The sequence below is a fragment of the Trachypithecus francoisi genome, unplaced genomic scaffold (assembly GCF_009764315.1).
Source record: "Trachypithecus francoisi isolate TF-2019V2 unplaced genomic scaffold, Tfra_2.0 Lachesis_group3, whole genome shotgun sequence".
Taxonomy (NCBI): Eukaryota; Metazoa; Chordata; class Mammalia; order Primates; family Cercopithecidae; genus Trachypithecus; species Trachypithecus francoisi.
The window spans coordinates 66,358,448-66,367,396 of NW_022681468.1; the positions used below are offsets into that span (position 1 = coordinate 66,358,448).

The 8,949-nt window shown below is 48.0% G+C and overlaps 1 long non-coding RNA gene and 1 pseudogene across 1 annotated transcript; one reads left to right on the plus strand and one right to left on the minus strand.

Moving 5' to 3' along the window:
- Positions 1 to 342: 342 nt before the first annotated feature.
- Positions 343 to 794, minus strand: LOC117071033 (annotated as a pseudogene).
- Positions 795 to 3,681: 2,887 nt separating this feature from the next.
- On the plus strand, positions 3,682 to 7,825 carry LOC117071280. Its single transcript, XR_004432223.1, has 2 exons — positions 3,682 to 3,737; positions 7,723 to 7,825. It is a non-coding gene; the product is annotated as an uncharacterized LOC117071280 (long non-coding RNA).
- The last annotated feature ends 1,124 nt before the right edge of the window (positions 7,826 to 8,949 follow it).

The window sequence follows — 8,949 nt, forward strand, 5'->3', positions numbered from 1 at the left end:
TGTCCAGTCAAGATTTGCATAACTCCAGAAATGGGGCTTTTACTACCCCTCAGAGTAGCCCATTCTGCTGTTGGGCACCTCCAATGGTCAGCATTTTCCTTCCAGCAGCCTCTCTCTTGGGTTGGGGGGTGGGCAGATACTGTCACTCCAGCCTGACCTTCAGGACAACAGAGGCAGCTGGGTTGGGAACAGAGGCAGAAAAAGCCATAAGTTAAATCCAAGAATGAACAGAGATATGGCAGGATGGGCAGGGACATTCCTGCGGTGCCAGCAGTCTCTAGCTTGATCCAGGAGGCACTGGGGAGGAGGCTGCCGATGGCAAGATTCTAGGCAGGAGGTGACTCAGAAGGCTGGCTTGTCAATGGCCCTCTGATCCCCGGTATATTCTTCAGGCCTGAAGCTGTAGCGAGGGGGTGGCTCTGTGGAAGGTGGGCCCCAGGTAGGCTTCAGAATCACCTCACTATAGGAGGGTGGCGGTGCAGAGAGGGATGCTCTGACCCTCTCTAGCGGGATGATGGAGGGCAGTTCCCGGGGTCCCCGGCAATCCGTCAGGGCGTCTGGGTCCGGGTCTCTGTAGTTGGGACAGTAGTGCTTAACCAGTCACAGATGCACAAGAGGGGCAGGGTGATCAGGAACATGATGATGAAGACCCTCAAGGGGCCAGGGAAGAACACATTCTCCTGGCAGCAGCTGTCGCCACAGCATTTGAATCCTTTGGGGCAGGCGAAGGAGCGACCACATTTGGCTGCAACCTTTTGGGGGCCAGCCAGCAGGCTGAGCAGCAAGGTGGTCATGAGGCTGGGGACCCCAGATATTTTTTCTTTTTTTTTTTTTTGAGATGGAGTCTTGCCCAGGCTGGAGTCCAGTGGCACGATCATGGCTCACTGCAACCTCCACGCCTCCCTGGTTCAAGTCATTCTCCTACCTCAACCTCCCAAGTGGCTGGGATTACCGGTGCATGCCACTGTGCCTGACTAATTTTTGTATTTGTAGTAGAGACAGGGTTCCACGATGCTGGCCAGGCTGGTCTCGAACTCCTGACCTCAAGTGAGCCACCCGCCTTGGCCTCCCAAGGTGCTGGGTATACAGGTGTGAGCCACCGTGCCCGGCCAGATATTTTTTCTTTTTTTTTTTGTAAAGTCTCAGCCTGGGCGACATCGGGAGACCCCATCACTACAGAAAACAAAAAATTAGCTGGGCATGGTGTCATGTGTCTGTGGTCCCAGCTACTCAGGAGGCTGAGACAGGAGGGTCACCTGAGCCTAAGAAGTCAAGGCTGCAGTGAGCCGAGATTGTGCCACTGCACTCCAGCCTAGATGACAGAGCAAGACCCTGTCTCAAAAACAAAACAAAACAAAAGTCCGGTCAATTTTCTCAGGAAGACAATTTTTCTCAAGGAAGACATATAGGAAACAGCATGAGGAGATACAAATTGACACAAGCACAGGTTTATTTTGTCCACTTCCAGGGCTCCTACCCATGCTGGGTTTGCCTCACTCGGATAAGAATAGCCATTCAAGAACAACCAAGGTAAAACCAGCCCCATTCTTTCATATTCCAAATTGCCAGCACCTCCTCTAAAACTTAAGTTCTGCTTCTAAAATAGTGTATGCCAACATAGGCGAGGGAGTAGGAATGGGAGTGGATTTGAAGTCTCAAAATAACCAATATAATTTGGGGATTTTGGAAAATCATACTATTCACAAGCAAAATATAAGCATGGTCTTAACATTCCCTGCTCTGTAATCTTAAATATCAAAAAGCAGAAAAATTGTATGTCTACAGTGATGGCTGGAAAAAGTTGATACTTACATAGTATCAGACCGCAGTGGTCTCAGTGCTCCCCTCACATGAAAGTGAGGAGAGTGTAGTGCAGTGGAGAGTGAAGATTACACTTATGTCACATTGCTAATGCTGATTTACTGCAGTGGAAGCACTGGAAGACTTCACCGTTGTTCACACAGTGAGGTTTCTGAAAAGGGAGTTTGCCACCTTATGAAACAGAGTTTCTTTACTTTTGAATACAAGAGAAACTATTGTTTCCTACAAATCTGATAAACTACCAAAAGTAATCATGCTGCTGCATGACACATTTTTGTTTACCAAATGGCCAACACTGAGTGATGGTGTTATGATATATGGAAATCCACCAACAGTTACAGAATATAAAACTTCCTTAATGGCAAATATGGATACTTAAGGAGATTACACAAAGCAGAAGTTAATACAGCATTATCCCCACAATGTGTATTTATCAAGGTAATTCATTAGCTAAGGTTGCAGATAACCCATAAATCTCAATGGCTTAACACAATGAAAGTTTGTTTCTTGTTCACACTGCAGTCTACTGTGAACTGTCCTATGTGCAGCTAACCGGTAGCGAAACCATCTGGAAGTTGAGTTAGCCAAGGTCACCATGGCAGGCAAAGAGAACTAAAGAACTCAGTTAAAAACTAGGCCTGGCTGGGGCCCAGTGGCTCACGCCTGTAATCCCAGCACTTTGGGAGGCCAAGGTGGGCGGATCACTTGACATCAGGAGTTTGAGACCCGCCTGGCCAAGGCAGCGAAACCCCATCTCTACTAAGAATACAGAAGTTAGCCGGGCGTGGTGGCATGTGCCTGTAATCCCAGCTAGTTGGGAGGCTGAGGCATGAGAAGGGCTTGAACCTGAGAGAAGGAGGTTGCAGTGAGCCGAGATTGTGCCACTACTCTCCAGTCTGGGCAACATAAAGGGAAAGCTCGTCTCAAAAAAAAAAAAAAAAAAAAAAAAAAAAAAGACCAGCCTGGAACCCGGAAGTGGTGTATATTTATATTACTCCTGTTTCCTTTTTTTTTTTTTTTTTTTTTTTGAGACGGAGTCTTGCTCTGTCGCCCAGGCTGGAGTGCAGTGGCCAGATGTCAGCTCACTGCAAGCTCCGCCTCCCGGGTTCACGCCATTCTCCTGCCTCAGCCTCCTGAGTAGCTGGGACTACAGGCACCCGCCACCTCGCCCGGCTAGTTTTTGTATTTTTAGTAGAGACGGGGTTTCACCGTGTTAGCCAGGATGGTCTTGATCTCCTGACCTCGTGATCCGCCCGTCTCGGCCTCCCAAAGTGCTGCGATTACAGGCTTGAGCCACCGCGCCCGGCCTTTTTTTTTTTTAATAAGGAGTCTTGCTCTGTCACCCAGGCTGCAGTGCAGTTGTGCCATCTTGGTTCACTGCAACCTTCTCCTCCCAGTTCAAATGATTCTGCTGCCCGAGTAGCTGGGATTACAGGTGTGCCATCTTGGTTCACTGCAACCTTCTCCTCCCAGTTCAAATGATTCTGCTGCCCGAGTAGCTGGGATTACAGGTGCGTGCCACCACACCCGGCTAATTATCTTTGTGTTTTTAGTAGAGACAATGTTTCGCCACCTTGGCCAGGCTGGTGTGGAACTCCTGAGTCTCAAGTGATCCCCCCGCCTCAGCCTCCCAAAGTGCTGGGATTGCAGGAGTCAGCCACTGCACCCAGCCTCTTCTGTTTACTTCTATTGGCCAGAAATAATTTCGTGCTTCCACTTAATTGCAAATTGGGAGACCCTGGGCGCGGTGGCTCACGCCTGTAATCCCAGCACTTTGGGAGGCTGAGGCAGGCGGATCACTTGAGGTCAGGAGTTTGAGACCAGTCCGACCAACATGGTGAAACCCCATGTCTACTAAAAATACAAAAATTAGCCGGGCGTGGTGGCAGGCGCCTGTAATCCCACCTACTCAGGAAGTGGAGGCACGAGAATCGCTTGAACCCAGGAAGGGGAGGTTGCAGTGAGCGAAAACGGCACCACTGCACTCTATCCTGGGTAACAGAGCAAGACTCCGTCTCAAAAAACTAAATAAGGCTGGGCGCGGTGGCTCAGGCCTGTAATCCCAGCACTTTGGGAGGCGGAGGAGGGTGGATCACCTGAGGTCAGAGTTCAAGACCAATATAGCCAACATGGAGAAACCCCATCTCTACTAAAAATACAAAATGAGCCGGGTGTGGTGGGGCATGCCTGTAATCCCAGCTATTTGAGTGGCTGAGGCAGGAGAATCGCTTGAATCCCAGAGGCAGAGGTTGTGGTGAGCAACACCACACGCTGCCGCGCCATTGCACTCCAGCCTGGGCAACAAGAGCGAAACTCCGTCTCAAAATAAGTAAATAAATAAATAAAATAAAAATAAAAATTGAGAAGAGAGGAGGAAATTTTCATCTTTCTCTCTGCCCAGGAATAATGACAACACAGTTCTGCTTCTGGCACAGAGGAAGAGCCACTGCCCCCGGCCTGTTTTAAGATACAGAGCTCCTTTTAGTAGTTCTTGTAGTGGTGCCTCGGTAGGGGCAAATTATCTCAGCATTTGTATGAAATAGATTTTTTTTTTTTTTTTTTTTTTTGAGACGGAGTCTCGCTCTGTCACCCAGGCTGGAGTGCAGTGGCCGAATCTCAGCTCACTGCAAGCTCCACCTCCCGGGTTTAAGCCATTCTCCTGCCTCAGCCTTCCAAGCAGCTGGGACTACAGGCACCCGCCACCTCGCCCGGCTACTTTTTTGTATTTTTTAGTAGAGACGGGGTTTCACCGTATTAGCCAGGATGGTCTCAATCTCCTGACCTCGTGATCCGCCCGTCTCGGCCTCCCAAAATGCTGGGATTACAGGTTTGAGCCACGGCGCCCGGCCTAGGCTGTATCTTTCTATCATATGCGATGCTTAGTTTTGCTAGATACAAAATTCTTGGCTTATAATTGTTTTGTTTGAGGAGTCCGAAGATAGGGCCCCAAACCCTTCCAGTTTGTAGGGTTTCTGCTGAGAAATCTGCTGTGAATCTGATAGGTTTTCCTTTATAGGTTATCTGGTGCTTCTGTCTCACAGCTCTTATGATTTTTTCCTTTGTATTAGCTTTAGATAACCTGATGACAACCTGATGACAGTGTGCCTAGATGATGTTCTTTTTGTGATGAATTTCTTAGGTGTTGTTTGTGCTTCTTGTTTTTGGATGTCTAGGTCTCTAGCAAGTTTGGAGAACTTTTCCTAAATTATTCCCCCAAATATGTTTTCCAAGGTTTTAGAATTTTCTTCTTCAGCAACACCGATTCTTCTTCTTTTTTTTTTTGAGACAGAGTCTTGCTTTGTCACCCAGGCTGTTGTGCACTGGCACAGTCTCAGCTCACTGCAACCTCTGCCTCCCGGGTTCAAGCAATTCTCCTACCTCAGCCTACTGAGTAGCTGGGACTACAGGCACGTGCCACCACGCCTGGCTAATTTTTTGTACTTTTAGTAGAGACAGGGTTGCACCATATTGGCCAGGCTAGTCTCAAAACACCAATTATTCTTAGGTTTGGTCATTTCACATAATCCCAGACTTCTTGGAGGTTTTGTTCATATTTTCTTTTTCTTTCTTTCTTTCTTTCTTTCTTTCTTTCTTTCTTTCTTTCTTTCTTTTCTTTCTTTCTCTCTCTCTCTCTTTCTTTCTTTTTTTTTGAGATGGAGTCTTGCTCTGTCGCCAGGCTGGAGTGCAATGGCACCATCTCGGCTCACTGCAACCTCCGACACCCTGGTTCAAACGATTCTCCTGCCTCAGCCTCCTGAGTAGCTGGGATTACAGGCACGCACCATCACACTCAGCTAATTTTTGTATCTTTAGTAGAGATGGGGTTTCACCCTGTTGGCCAGGCTGGTCTCAATCTCCTGACCTCGTGACCTCTCCCAAAGTGTTGGGATTACAGGCGTGAGCCACTGTGCCCAGCCTCATATTTTCTTATTCTTTTTTCTTTGTCTTTGTTAGACCTTGTCTTCGAGCTCTGAATTTCTTTCTTCTACTTGTTCAGTTCTGTTGTTGAGACTTTCCAGAGCATTTTGCAGTTCTGTAAGTGTGTCCAGTGTTTCCTGAAGTTTTGATTGTTTTTTCTTTATGCTGTCTATTTCCCTAAATATTTCTCTCTTCACTTCTTGTACTGCTTTCTGGATTTCTTTGCCCTGGGCTTCCCCTTTCTCTGGTGCCTCCCTGATTAGCTTAATAACTAAGCTCCTGTATTCTTTTTCAGGTAAATCAGGGCTCTCTTCTTGGTTTGGATCTACTGCTGGTGAGCTACTATGATTATTTGGGGGGTGTTAAAGAGCCTTTTTTTTTTTTGTCATATTACCAGGGTTGGTTTTCTGGTTCCTTCTCATTTGGATAGGCTCTGTCAGAGGGAGGGTCGAAGGCTGAAGGCTGTTGTTCAGATTCTTTTGTCCCACGGATCTCCCCTTTTCCTATGGATGTGGCTTCCTGTGAGCCAAACTGCAGTGATTGTTGTCTCTCTTCTGGGTCTAGCCACTCAGCACGTCTACCCAGCTCTGGGCTGGTACTGGGAGTTGTCCGCACAGAGTAGATACCAGTGCCTGTTCGGTGGAAGTGGCAGGGGAGCGCAGTGGGCTCTGTGAGGGTTCTTAGCTTTGGTGATTTAATGCTCTATTTTTGTGCTGGTTGGCCTCCTGCCAGGAGGTGGCGCTTTCCAGAAAACATCAACTATGGTAGTATGGAGAGGAACCAGTGGTGGGTGGGACCCTTGAACTCCCAAGATTATATGCCTTTTGTCTTCAGCTACCAGAGTGGATAGGGAAGGCCCATCAGGTGGGGGCAGGGCTAGGTGTGTCTGAGCTCAGACTATTCTTGGGCGGGTCTTGCTGTGGCTGTTGTGGGGGATGGGGTAAGGTTCCCAGGTCAATGGAGTTGTGTACCTAGGAGGATTATAGCTGCCTCTGCTGAGTCATGCAGTTTGTCAGAGAAGTGGGGGAAAGCACAGTCACGGGCCTTACCCACTTCCCACACAAACTGAAGAGCTAGTCTCACTCCCACTATGCACCCCCTAACAGCTTCAAGTCTATTTCTGGGCAGTGGGTGAGCTGGGCTTGAGAACTTGCCCCAGGCTACCCTCCTCCCAGCTGCAAAAGAAAAGGGCTTTAGTTCTTCCCCCGTCTGTGGAGTCTGCACACCGATCTGTGCCCTCCCTTGAGTTCTGGCCAGGAGGCTTCTCACCAGGTTCGAATTGTCACAAAGTTCAGCTGGACACTTCCTTCTCTCTGTGGTGTTGTCCCTCACTCTTCTGCCCACTCTCCTGATAGATCTCTGTGGTTTCAGGCAGGAATGGCATGCTGGGGACCCAGCAAGTTCCCAAGGCCTTTCCTGCTGCTTCCTCTATGCCTGTATTTCACTGGGCTCTCTAATTGACTCAGCTCCAGGTAAGATCAGAAACTTCTCCTGCAAACAGTCCTTCAATTTCTCCAGAGAGGGTGTGTGTTTGGGACAGGAGGATCTACCTTTCCCACTTTTGCAGTTTGGGCTCTCACAATATTTGGGGTGTCTCCAGGGTCCTGGAGGAGCAGTCCGCTTCTGTCAGAGGGTCTGTGGGTCCTCTCAAGATTGGTGGTCTGTTCTTGCAGTTGATCTGAAGCTAAAATTCATGGTGCGAGCCTCCGCACACCACTCTGTCCATCAAAGTCAGAGCTGCAGTCTAGTTCTGCCTCCCATCCGCCATGATGATTTCCAGTTAATCTTTAAAAAGAGAGTCTAGCCCAGGCACAGTGACTCACGCCTGTAATCCCAGCACTTTGGGAGACTGAAGCGGGTGGATCATCTGAGGTCAGGAGTTCAAGACCAGCCTGGTCAACATGGTGAAACCCTGTCTCTACTAAATATACAAAAATTAGTTGGGCATCGTGGCGGACACCTGTAATCCCTGCTACTTGGGAGGCTGAGGCAGGGGAATTGCTTGAACCCAGGAGGCAGAGGTTGCAGCGAGATGAGATCGTGTCATTGTGTTCCCGCCAGGGCAACAAGAGTGAAACTTCACCTCCAAAAAAAAAAAAGAGAGAGAGAGAGAGAGTCTATACACCTGAGGGACTCCACGTTGCAACCAAACAGTCTGTAGCTTTAGCACTTGCAGTGTCCCAGGGCCTTGGTGGCCCTGCAGAATGAAATAGGGCAAGGGGGAGCTACTGCAAGCAGAGCCAGGTCTCTGGACCCACATTCTGTGCCAGAGCTCTCTTGCAAGGCAGAACAGCAGTGCAGCAATGGAGCCATTTCCTGCATTTCTTGAGTTTGTATGTGTAACATGGTGATAGATGTGTTAAGCAGTATCTTTCTTGTCTTCCATGTATTTCCTGACAGAACTTACAGCTGAGAACAAAAATGGCAGAGTACTTTTATATTCTATTTTCAGAAAACTGACATCTTTGAGTCCAGTAATCTCTTTGTAAGGCTTCTATAAATCTAACTCAGGGAGGTGGGAGGTAGCACACAGAGCTCATAGTAGTGTCAATCATCTCTTCCCCCTTCTCTTCTAATGTGCAGGGATGGGAATGGGGATGTTTGGCATTCAGTTTGTCCCCTCCCCCTTGCTATTTAACTAGGAGGTGTTCAAATTAACCCATCTACCAAGTCAGGATCTGTTCATAGTGTCATCTATAGATAGCTAAACCAAAAAAGTAGCACAATATCCAGTGCCTCAGGCTTGCTGCCACTCAGTAGAGAAAGAAATGAACAAAAAAGAAAGGAGGGGTGGGACCAAGGTATTCCTACTATATGGCATAATAATATGTGACTGTCCACATGATCAAATAGACATTGTGAAAAGAGGCTAGTTGCCCCATTGGGCAAGGAAACCCACGCCATCACAAAGTTTTGGAAATGATTCAAGTGGCAGAGAATAAGGGTGTGTGTGGTGAGGAATATGTGGAACATTGAAACAAAAATAGCAATGAGTTGATAATTTTTTTTTTTTTTTTTTTTTCTGAAATGGAGTCTCACTCTGTCACCCAGGCTGGAATGCAGTGGCATGATCTTGGCTCACTCCAACCCTGCCCCCGAGTTCAAGCGATTCTCCTGCCTCAGCCTCCCGAGTAATTGGGATTACAGGTGCTTGCCACTGTGTCCAGCTAATGTTTTTGTATTTTTAGTAGAGACAGGGTTTCACCATCT